The 11,682-nt window shown below is 43.2% G+C and overlaps 1 pseudogene; it reads left to right on the top strand.

The window, feature by feature from the left end:
• Positions 1–10,744: 10,744 nt before the first annotated feature.
• On the top strand, positions 10,745–11,121 carry LOC143272776 (non-histone chromosomal protein HMG-14 pseudogene; annotated as a pseudogene).
• The last annotated feature ends 561 nt before the right edge of the window (positions 11,122–11,682 follow it).

Raw genomic sequence — 11,682 nt, 5'->3', positions numbered from 1 at the left:
TTCCTAATCAGAACTCAGTGCACTGTTTTTTAAAGGCTACTGAGAACAGAGAGGCCAGTCTTGGGGCTGGGTCATACAGGAACCAGGCTTGGATATAATAAGAAGCTCTGCTTCCTAGATTTCCCTTACCCAGAAGGATAGAAGCATTCCACAGACCTTTCCACAGTATAACAGACACAGACTTGGGTCCACCACACTCCTAATACCATGTCGTTTTTTAAACTTAGGTAGGTTCTCTGTTGTGGATTTCTATACCAACCTGCAAAGTGATTTTTGATCCCAAGTGATAGAGCCAGAGTGACGGAGCCAGAGAAAAAGTTCATTCACTTTATCCCATTCTCACATATAAACCCTCTGCTTGAAAGTCATTGAATATAAGGAAGACAAAGGCAGAAAAAAATGTTTAAGTACCTGTCATTTTATCATAGATAAATGTAGCAATTAGTGAAACTATATAACCTATCATCTGAAGATATTTAATTACATTTTTATCAATGTTGACATTGTCAGGGTGACACACTTGCTCTATTCCTGAAACCCTGCACCTTGAGCTGGAGAAGTGGCTCGTGGTGAGGAGCCATTACTACTGTGCAGAGCAGCAGTAGTTGTTTTGCAGAACCCAAATGACAACTCACAACTGCCTGTGACTTCCTGTCCCTGGGGATTCACAGCCCTCTTCTGACCTCCTGAGGGCACTGTACACACATGCTGCATAGAAACTCATGCAAGCAATGATACTTACACCAAAAACAAATACATCTTTAAAAGACATCCAACACATTGCTCTAACCTTGGTTACAGGTAGCCCCTCATACCTTCTGCTGGAAGATGGGAAGTAACCAAGGGTCTTGTTCCCTCTTGACTGGGATTTGCATCTTTTGTTCTGTGGAGTGGTCCTTGAGCATTTGCTGAAAAATTCCAAAGAAACCAAAAATGGGCCCTGGAGGAGTTATTGGTGGCTCTGGGTCCTCTGAGCTGCTGGTTGTCTGATTTTTCCATCTTAGTCACTAGAGCTGGCTCCTGAGCTACAACTGGGGACAAGTGTTTGTGGAAGAAAAGAAAGGTGAGAGAAATGAAAATGCAAGCTCATGAGAGGGAGAGAGGGAAGGAAAGAGTGACAGGGAGGCTCTGAAGGAGGAAAGGAGAGAGTGAAGAAGAAAAAGAAGAAAAGGTGGAAGAATAGGAAGAAGAAATGGAGCAGGAGACAATGGTGGTGGACACAGCTCTGCACTGAGAGTGGAGAAACTGAAGGCTGGAGCCTTCACTCCAGGCTGGAATGAGATTTGGGGCAGTTCTCCGGTTCCTTTTTTCTCTTTTATCTCACTTTAGGAACACTGGTATCATAGATGTCATCCAGCACATCTAGCTTTTTGTGCATTCCAGGATGTGGTGGTTTGAATAGAAATGGCCCTCATAAACTCATGTGTTTGAATGCATAAATAGTGAGTGGCACTATTAGGCTGTGTGGCCTTGTTGGAATAGGTGAGGCCTTTTTGGAGGAAGTGTATCATTTTGGGGGCAGGATTTGAGGTTTCATGTGTTCGAGCTATACCCAGTGTGGCACACAGTCTCCTTCTGCTGCCTCTGGAGAATGATGTAGAATTCTCAGCTCCTTCTGTAGCACTTTGTCTGCCTGTATGCTGCTATGCTTCTTGCCATGAAGATAATGTACTAAACTGTAGGCAGAAGTTTCTGTCTTGCCAGCAGCTCCCAAATAGACACACTGAGGCTTATATTAATTACAAATGATTGGCAAATAGCTCAGCCTTTTTACTAGCTAACTTTTACATTGATGTTGACCCATATTTCTTATCTATGCTTTGCTTCGTGTCTTGGTACCTTTTCTCAGTATGGCATGACCATCTTGCTTCTCTCTGTCTGGCAACTCCCTGACTCCTCCCTTCTTCATCACAATCACCTTCTTATTAACAATGAGAGCAACACATTTTCACAGTGTACAGTATTATTCCAAAGCATTTCCCTCTTTTTGTCTAATTAAAAAGGAAGATTTTGACCTTAACATAGTAAAACTATATATAGCAAAAACAGTTATCCATTAAGAATTACAGTTTCAATTTCCAGTTCATTTGTATTAGACTAAATTAGAGAAAATAATCTACTATATATTTTTTTAATCTGCATGAGTCTATAGTTTTGCAACTAATTTACCTTTTTATCATAACTAAGGAAACAATTAATTATAACTGTATAGTCTTCAAGTCCATCAAAGATCCCAGAAGGATATAATAATATGGAGTAAACAGGAAGTGCTTTTCAAGCAACTTCCAAAAATTGAGAGAAACTGCTGGCTGTGTGGACTATCACCCAAGTTTCTCTGAAATGTTCCAGAATCCATTCCTGCCTTCAAGCCTAGAATATCTGATAGACTTTTTGAAAAGCAGGAAGTTTTGAAGTACTGTCTTAACTTGTCTTTGCAAAGTTCGGCAGTCCCTTTTTGTGTGTGTCCTGCTGATCTATTTGGACAGTAACTGTTAGCAATTGAGGCAGGAACAGTTTCTTTGCCACATAGCTAGCTTTTTCCATAAAGAAAACAAATTCTGTATTGAGATTTTTGATGCCCACTGTCTTTGTCGAAATTGATTGGTGCTTTTCACTGTCTCACTGTCATGAAAAGCCTTAGGTGAGTCAACATATTAAATGCTGCATTTTGTAGGACTTAGAAGTATTTGAAGACCATCTATCTATCTACATATATGTGTCTGACCTTGAAAACATAACAAATATGACTGTAAGTTTGACTACTATAGATTACTAATTACTAAATAAATAACTAAACTACTAACTACTAAGTAAATAACTAAATAAATTACTAAATAAATCTTAATTATATATTATAATTTTAAATGAACTGTACAAGCACAATACTCTAAACAAGAGTAGAAATATACATACAGTATAACAAAATTAACTTTAAGTGTGTATGAATATACCAACATCTATAACAATGTAAAATATTTAAGACTAGTAGATTCAATAATATAAGCTTTCATTTCTATATCCTTCCTATTTCTTTCAGAAAGAGAGTTTTGAATAACTTTTTTTCTAGCTTTTTTTTTTTATTTAACTGTGACCAATAACAACTTGGGACCAATCCCCCTTAAATGATAATAAACATCCACCACACATTTTTTGGGAACGTGGGCATTGCTCTTTAGACTACTTCCTGCTGTTTGTAGGCACAGACCAAGTTGGATGCCATTTGTAGGAGTAGTTTCTGTTCTGCCACAAGCTCACAACTATACACACTGAGGCTTATATAATCACAAAAAATATTCAGCCAATTGCTAAGCCTTATTATTGCTCAGTATTAAATTTATGTTAACGCACATTTCTTATCTATGCCTTGCCATACAGCTCTGTAAGTTTTCTCAGTATGGCATGCCCATCTTGCTTCTCTCTGTCAATCTCGTGACTCTAATTCTTCCCTTCTTAATCCCAGCATCCCTAGTTTAGTTGTCCTGAATATACTTCCTATCTGGCTACCAGCCAATCAGCTTATTCTTAACAATGAGAGCAACAAAATTTTACAGTGTACAGGATTATTCCACAGTACTAAACCTTTGAAAATGTAAAATGTAATCCAGCTTCAGTGAAATGTTTTCCTTTATAAAAGTTGCCAGGGTGATGGTATCTCTTGAAAGCAATAAAACTGTAACTAAGACAAAAGGTGGTACCAAGAGTGGGGTATTTCTGTGATAGGCCTGACCTTGCTTTTGTTTGAAGGAATATAGATTTGGGGATTTGGATTAGGAAAGCAGTAGAGTGCTTTAAACAGGGCCCCAAATAGGCCATGCTAGTAGGAACATGGAAGACAGTGATGCTGAATGTGATTTTAGCTGTGGGGACCTGGCTCAAGAAGTTTCAGAGGAGAAGGATTTCAGTATGCATCCTAGAGACTCTTCTTGTGATATTTTGGCAAAGAATGTAGCTGCTTTTTACCATTGTTCTGAAAGTCTTCCTGAGGCTAAAGTGAAGAATTTTGGATTATTTTAATTGACAGAGGAAGTCTCAGAACAGCCTCATATTGACTCTGTCATGTGGTTACTAGTGTTCACTCTTATGAAGATCCATAATGAAAAGGAGCAAGCTCAGAAAGGAAAAATAAAATCTATAGTTTGAGGAGAAATGGGCCACCAGGAAGTGGAATGGAGCCAAATCCCGTGCTCAAAGAGACAAACACATTAAAGATAAGACTGATATGAAAAGAGAGTGGTGACCTCAGGGCCAGACCCCACTCAGATAAGATTCCAACTTGTGAAAAATGAATTAAAGGAAAGTGAAAGGAGATTAAATAAAAATTAAAAGGAATTAGAGAAGAGCTTAGGGCCAGGTGTGGTATTGTATAACTAATTCCCACACTCAGAAGGCAGATCTCTAAGTCTGAGGATAGCCTGGTCTACAGAGCAAGTTCCAGGATATCCAAGCTTAACCAGTGAAGGTAACCTTTGAAAACCTAGAGAAGACATAATTGAATGAGGGGGCCATGTTCCAGCCCCAGCAAGCAGCAGAACTTGGCAGTTTTGGCCATTTGGTTGTGGTTTTGAGTCAAGGATAGAAGACAGGAGTTATGGAATCTCCCTCCTTGACTAAGTAGAGCTGCTGAGGCCAGGTGTGTGGCAGGGGTGTCATCCTTCTACCCCTGTCAGATCCTGACACCTCAGTAAAGCTTCCTGAAGCCCCTGGGGTGGCTGCTGGGCTCCTCATCTGCTTCCACAGAACTTGGCACAGTATCACTTACTGCAAGAAATGCATCAATTGCTCCACCCTCTCCAGGCTATGGCTCTGGAAGTCATCCTGGCTCTTGAGGTAAAGCAGCAGACAGCATATATCTTCTGTCTGAACACGTCCACATGCTAGTGGGGGAGACTGAAAAGAGCATGGGAGATTGCAGTACGTCACACAGGACTGTGGTTTATGAAGAAAAGGAAATCACAGAAGACAGTGGATGGCATGCATGTGTGAGTGTGCTCATGTGTGTGGGCACATGTGTCCACATGGAGATTGGATATCAATGTTGGGGCTTGGTACTTGAGTCCCATCCACTTAAATTTTGAGGGAGTGTTTCTCGCTTGGCCCTAGACTCACTGACTAGGCATGATTGGCTGGCCAGTGAGCCCCAGAGATTCCCCAGCACTGGAAATACAACATCACTCTTGTCAAATGTCCCCTCACAGTGAACTCCCTCTATTCTGCAGCCACTCGGCTTGATTTCTTTGTTTAAAAAAGAAAGCTCATGCATGCCTCCCTCACACCCTTCCCACAGTCTCATCCTCCACGTGTGTCCTAGCACAGCTTCCTCTGTCTGTCCTTCATGGTTCATTTGTAAGTTCTCACCCTCAAACAGCCTTCTGTCTTCCCTCAGCTTCTCAGTTCCCACCTCCTTGTCTCATAACCTCCTGCTGTGGTTTCCTAAAACATCAAGCCCTCTCTGTGATATTGTGGGCTCTGTATTTCTCCCTTCATGGTTAGTTGGACAGAATAGAATCAAATCCCTGGACACAGAGCCTTGTGTGTCCTCTTCATTGTGGTGACATTAGAATCTCAAGCAGTGACTAGAACCGAACACCATCCCTGGGGACACAGAGAGCCTTCTGTGCTCTTCATTGTGGTGACCTTCGAATCTCAAGCAGTGACTGGCTCCTTTCAGATGTTTAACTTACAGCATCATAGACGAGTGAAGGAAGGAATGACACACGCAGTGATGTTAAAGACCAGAGGTCACCGCTCTCCATTTCCATGCCCAGGATTATAAGCACATCGACACATGAACTGCTCCTTCACTATGGGCGGCTCAGCTGCTGCTCCTCTGCAGTGTTGTGCCTAGCATGCAAAGGGGACTTCTATGATGGTTAAACCTGAGAATAATTTAAATGGATGAAGCAGCTTTTCCAAGGACCAATGGGAGGATAGCAGGGATGGACATTGAGCCAAACGACTTGGATCCAGAGCCGTGGGGCAGGAAGTGCTAACTGGCCACTGGCTGTCTTCAACCACTTCATTGATAACTTTTCATTATTCTTTCTGCTCTGCTGGGAGTCCAGAGCATTCAAATTCTTTCGAGTAGAACTGCTCACCAATCTCCAATGACATTCAGCACCCTGGCAGTGCACGGGTCACAGTGTGCATCTGTGGTGGAGTGATGGGGGATTTTCCTTGTCTCTTCCATCTCCTTTCTGCACATGGTCAATTTTTTAAATCTCACTTTCTCTGTCCTTCATATGTAGAATGTGGAGGTTGTGATGGCTATTCTTGGTAATCAGCTGGACTACATCGGGCATTAACTGCACCCAAATTAGGCAGGGCACACTTGTGAGGGATTTCTTTGCTTAACTAGACCCTTTGAAGTAGGATGGTCCACTTCTAATCTAGTTCTTTGAGGTGGGTTGACACACTTGTAATCTGGGCCACATATTCTTCTTGAAGCCTTTATACAGGACATGGATGATGGAAGTTCTCTCTCTCTGTCTCCCCCCTCTCTTTGTCTCTCTTCCTCCTTGCTCTCATTCAAAGTTCAAGTGCATTCCTTCACAGGCATTAAAGCCTACTTCTTTAGGATTCATGGATTTACTGAAGACCATCTAAGACATCCAGCATTGTGGACTGAACAATTCCTGGATTCCTGGAACCTCAGTTCATAGGCAGCCATTGTTGGACTTGCTGGATCACAGCCAGTAAGTCATCCTAATAAATCCACTCTATAGACATGCACAAAAACATTCATTCCATAAGTTCTGTTACTTTAAAGAACCCTGAGTAGTGAAGAGGATTATGATGCACACTTCAGAGTTAATCTGGGGACTAGTACATAATGCTCACTATGTCTCAGCTCACAGTCAAACCTTGTCCCAAACTCCTAACTCTTACTGTGTCCTACTGAGGAATTTTGAGGTGTTGTTTGTAACCCTGGCTTTGGTGTTCTTAACAACAGGATATTCTCAAGGATTTTCCTTCAAGGCGTTTTGGAGACCTGTGCCTATGGTGGGACACTTTGATTAACCTTGGTGCAGGGAGGAAGGGCATGGACCTGCCTCAACTGAATGTACCAGGCTCTGCTGACTCCCAGTGAGAGACCTTGCATTGGAGGAGGGGGAAATGGGGCTGGGTTGTGGGGGAAGGCTGGGGGTAGGGAGGAAGGAGGAGAGGATAATCTGTGGTTGGTATGTAAAATGAATGGAAAATCACTTAATAATAGAAAAAATTAAAAAAGAATGAAATGGGTTCCAAACCATCAGAGCACAGGAAAAGTGTGTCTTGAAAAAATAAAGAACAAATCAGAAAAATAACATAAATAAAAATTTTACTTTTCCGCCGGGCAGTGGTGGCGCACACCTGTAATCTCAGCACTTGGGAGGCAGAGGCAGGCGGATCTCTGTGAGTTTGAGGCCATCCTGGGCTACAGAGTGAGTTCTAGGAAAGGCGCAAAGCTACACAGAGAAACCCTGTCTCGAAAAACCAAAAAAAAAAAAAAAAAATTTTACTTTTTCCCATTCTGAAGGCTGTCGCTTTGCCTTGTTGACCGTATCCTTTGCTCTACAAAAGCTTCTCAGTTTCAAGAGGTCCCATTGATTGATTGTTTCTCTCAGTGTCTGTGCTACTGGTGTTATATTTAGGAAGTGATCTCTTATGCCAATGCATTCAAGACTACTTCCTACTTTCTCTTCTAGCAGGTTCAGAGTAGCTGGATTTATGTTGAGGTCCTTGATCTACTTGGACTTAAGTTTTGTGCACGGTGACAGATATGGATCTATTTGCAGCCTTCTACACGTTGATATCCAGTTATGCCAGCACCATTTGTTGAAGATGCTTTCTTTTTTTCCATTGTACACTTTTGGCTTCTTTGTCAAAAATTATATGTCCATAGGTGTGTGGGTTAATGTCAGGGTCTTCAATTCAATTCCATTGGTCCACATGTCGGTTTTTATGCCAATACAAAGCTGTTTTTATTACTGCAGCTCTATAGTAGAGCTTGAAGTCAGGGATCGTGATGCCTCCAGAAGTTGTTTTATTGTACAGGATTCTTTTGGCTATCCTGGGTTTTTTGTTTTTCCATATGAAGTTGCGTATTATTCTTTCCAGGTCTGTGAAGAAAGACACGAGGATCACCCAATGATGGAGAAATGGCTGAGATCTACATGAAAAACCTGGACATGAGTGGGAGTAATGAAGGGCGAGGGTCGAGGGAAAGAGAGCCTGTGGGAGCGGGAGATCCCAGCTAGATCAAGAACAGAGAGGGAGAACAAGGAATAGGAGACCATGGTAAATGAAGACCACATGAGAAAAGGAAGAAACAAAGTGCTAGAGAGGCCCAAAGAAATCCACAAAGATACCCCCACAATAGACTGCTGGCAATGTTCGAGAGACAGCTGGAACTGACCTATTCTGGTGATGTAATGGGCAAACACCAAAATAGTGGTGCCAGAAACCCCATCCAAGGACTGAGGAATCTGGATGCAGAGATCCATGGCTAGGCCCTGGGTTGAGCTCCGGGAGTCTAATTAGCGAGAAAAAGGAGGGTTTATATGAGTGAGAATTGTTGAAACCAAGGTTGGATAAAGCACAGGGACAAATAGCCAAAAGAATGGAAACACATGAACTATGAACCAAAGCCTGAGGGGTCCCCAACTGGGTCAGCCCTCTAAATAGGTGAGACAGTTGATTGGCTTGATCTATTTGGGAGGCATCTAGGCAGTGGTACCCGGTCCTGTGCTCATTGCATGAGTTGGCTGTTTGAAACCTGGGGCTTATGCAGGGACACTTGGCTCAATCTGGGAGGAAGGGACTGGACCTGCCTGGACTGAGTCTACCAGGTTGATCTCAGTCCTCGGGGGAGGCTTTGCCCTGGAGGAGGTGGGAATGGGGGGTGGGCTGGAGGGAAGGGAAGGGGGGCAGGAGGGGGGAGAACAAGGGAATCTGTGGCTGATGTGTAGAACTGAATGGTATTATAAAATAAAATAAAAGGAAAAAAATCCCATGGTGGCAAGGGGAAAGTAGAAGCAAAATCTGCCCCAACCAAGAAGCTATTTCCAAATGATACCTGCTTGGAAAAGGAAAAATCAGGGTCTTTTTTCTTCCAATGCAGTGTCACCAAGTTTATCAACCATACTCCAGGATAGGCCCCAACTCAAAATGGACTTCATGTTTCTTTATAAACTTTTTGTTTTGTTTTGGTTAAAAATAAAAGTTCCGCCGGGCGGTGGTGGCGGCGCATGCCTTTAATCCCAGCACTTGGGAGGCAGAGCCAGGCAGATCTCTGCAAGTTCGAGGCCAGCCTGGGCTACCAAGTGAGTCCCAGGAAAGGCGCAAAGCTACACAGAGAAACCCTGTCTCGAAAAACCAAAAAAAAAAAAAAGTTACAATAGACGCCGGTCCCATAGCTGCTGATCCATTTAAATGGCACAGTGAAGAGGTCCCCATTGTGGTAGGTATTTCTCCTTGACCACCCATCTCTCTAAAAGGAAGGGTGCTGACTGAGCTTCCCCGCTCTCTCCATCTGGGAGAGTGTGGGGACCTCAGATTTTTTACTGAAACCACTTACCACTTGTACAAACTTTAAACTTTGCTTTTCTTTTATCTAGAAACCTCCAGTCATTTTCCAGGACATATAGGTGGTTGATTACTGAGAGCAGACATTGTGAAGCAAGTTTTTCTTTTAAAATTAAAGAAATAGTAATGAAGGGATCTAGCAGGCCTGAGCATGCAAACATGGCTCTGGCAGGCCTTCCCTTCCCCCATCCTCTCTGCCTTGCTAAACTGTTAGAACACATTCCTAAACTAGCTGCCAAGATCTATTTCCTTATTTTTCCACTTCCTCTGAAGCTGACCACCAAGGTCCAGTTATCAAAGCCCAGCAAACTTCTGTCCCCCCTTGGGTTGCCCTTATTAAAATGCCCAATCAAAACCAACCAACCAATCCTCACATGAAATTTCCCTTTTTCCTTTTATAAACTGCCATTTGCCTATGGAACATGTGTCTGTCTTCTCTGTATTCTGAGGCAGGCAGGCCTTTGTACCTCCAGGACAAAAATAAGCAAGGAGAACAAAGAAAACTTCATGTTAAGAGATACTTGACACTGGAGATCAGAGAACCTTTAGAGATAATGGATTTGGGAATATTTGCTTGTGCCATGGCAGAAATGGTTTCAATCTGTGAGAATCTGAGAATCATGTGTGCCATCTTTGGCAATCCAGCTATTCTAAGGCCAAGCAGTTTTCAGAAGACAGTGAGGCTTCAGTAACATCTGGGTTCCAGGAGGAAACTTAGACTGAACATGCAAAACAAAGGGACAGAAGAAGCTTCAGGAGGGAGCTGAGAGACAGGTGGCCAGGGAGCCAGGAGCAGAACAATGAAGTGGTGGGAGAGACTTAAGGAAAGGAGGGTGCAGGTGGGAAGGGTGAGGAGGACAGCAGAGAGGAGGGTACGAGTCCTGGTGACTATTCCAATCTGGCTATCACCAAGTGAACTGAGAGACTTGTCAGTGAAATGACCCAAATCACAAATGAGGGGCATCTCTGTCCAACTCATAGACAGAGCAGGCAGTTCTGAAGTGACATCAGGCAGTTTGTGTGGGTGACAGAAGCAAATCCTAGGGAGAGATGCTGCAGGGAGTAAGATGAAGCCACTGTGCAGCAACCTGGAATAAGAACAAAAGTTGTCGAGTTCCTGCGGTGGTGGCCGAGGCTGTGTAGCTCCGTGACGGCTTTGGCCTCGCATGCGCCTCCCACCCAGCGCCGCCACGATGCCCAAGAGGAAGGTTAGCGCGGACGGAGCGGCAAAGGCAGAGCCCAAGCGGAGCTTGGCGAGGCTCTCGGCCAAGCTCGCCCAGCCAAGGTGGACGCCAAGCCGAAGAAGGCCGCGGGCGGGAAAGGATAAATGATCAGACAAAAAAGTGCAAACAAAAGGGAAGAGGGGAGCAAAGGGCAAACAGGCGGAGGTGGCTGACCAGCAAACCACAGATGTGCCTGCAGAAAATGGAGAGGCTGAGAACCAGAGTCCAGCCTCTGATGTCGAAGAGAAAGAAGCCAAGTCCGACTAACCATCCATCGTGTCTGTCAGTGTCCCCGCCTCCCTTCTTGTACAATCCAGAGGAATATTTTTATCAACTATTTTGTAAATGCGAGTTTTTTAGTAGCTCTAGAAACCTTTTTAAAAGGTGGAAGGAAGTCCCGCCTCATCCCATTTTTTAAGTGTAAATGATTTGTTTAAGAGGTTAAATCACTTGCTGGTTGTTTATTTTTTGGTACAACCAGAAAATAGCAGGATACTGAATCAGGACAGGCTGTGACTGTCTCTGGGGTCACCATAACATTCCGTAGAGGGGGCTAGTTTTATATCCTACAACACAAAGCATACTTGGAGTCTTGGTCGTGCATTTGTGTCTGGAATATTTTCAGTTATTTCTGGTCTCGTGTTTCTAGTAGAACTGTATCCTAAAAAACCACTCCTCGGTCCTTGCCCTGTCAGAACTGTCTCTAGTCATGGCAGTCCATTTTCCTAACAATTGTGATAATGTGCTGTGAAAGATTGAAATTTTGAATATGTACTGTATGTGGCATAAAATTGTGAGTCAGTGTAATTAAGGACTGTGAGCATTTGATTGTTATGTGAGGTCTTAGGGAAAACTTGCCAAGTTTAGGATGGAACATCACTGGAATAAATTAAAG

Source organism: Peromyscus maniculatus, chromosome 4, assembly GCF_049852395.1.
Source record: "Peromyscus maniculatus bairdii isolate BWxNUB_F1_BW_parent chromosome 4, HU_Pman_BW_mat_3.1, whole genome shotgun sequence".
In the NCBI taxonomy this organism is placed as follows: Eukaryota; Metazoa; Chordata; class Mammalia; order Rodentia; family Cricetidae; genus Peromyscus; species Peromyscus maniculatus.
Note: the sequence above shows the minus strand (reverse complement) of the source record. Positions and strands in the feature narration are given on the sequence as shown.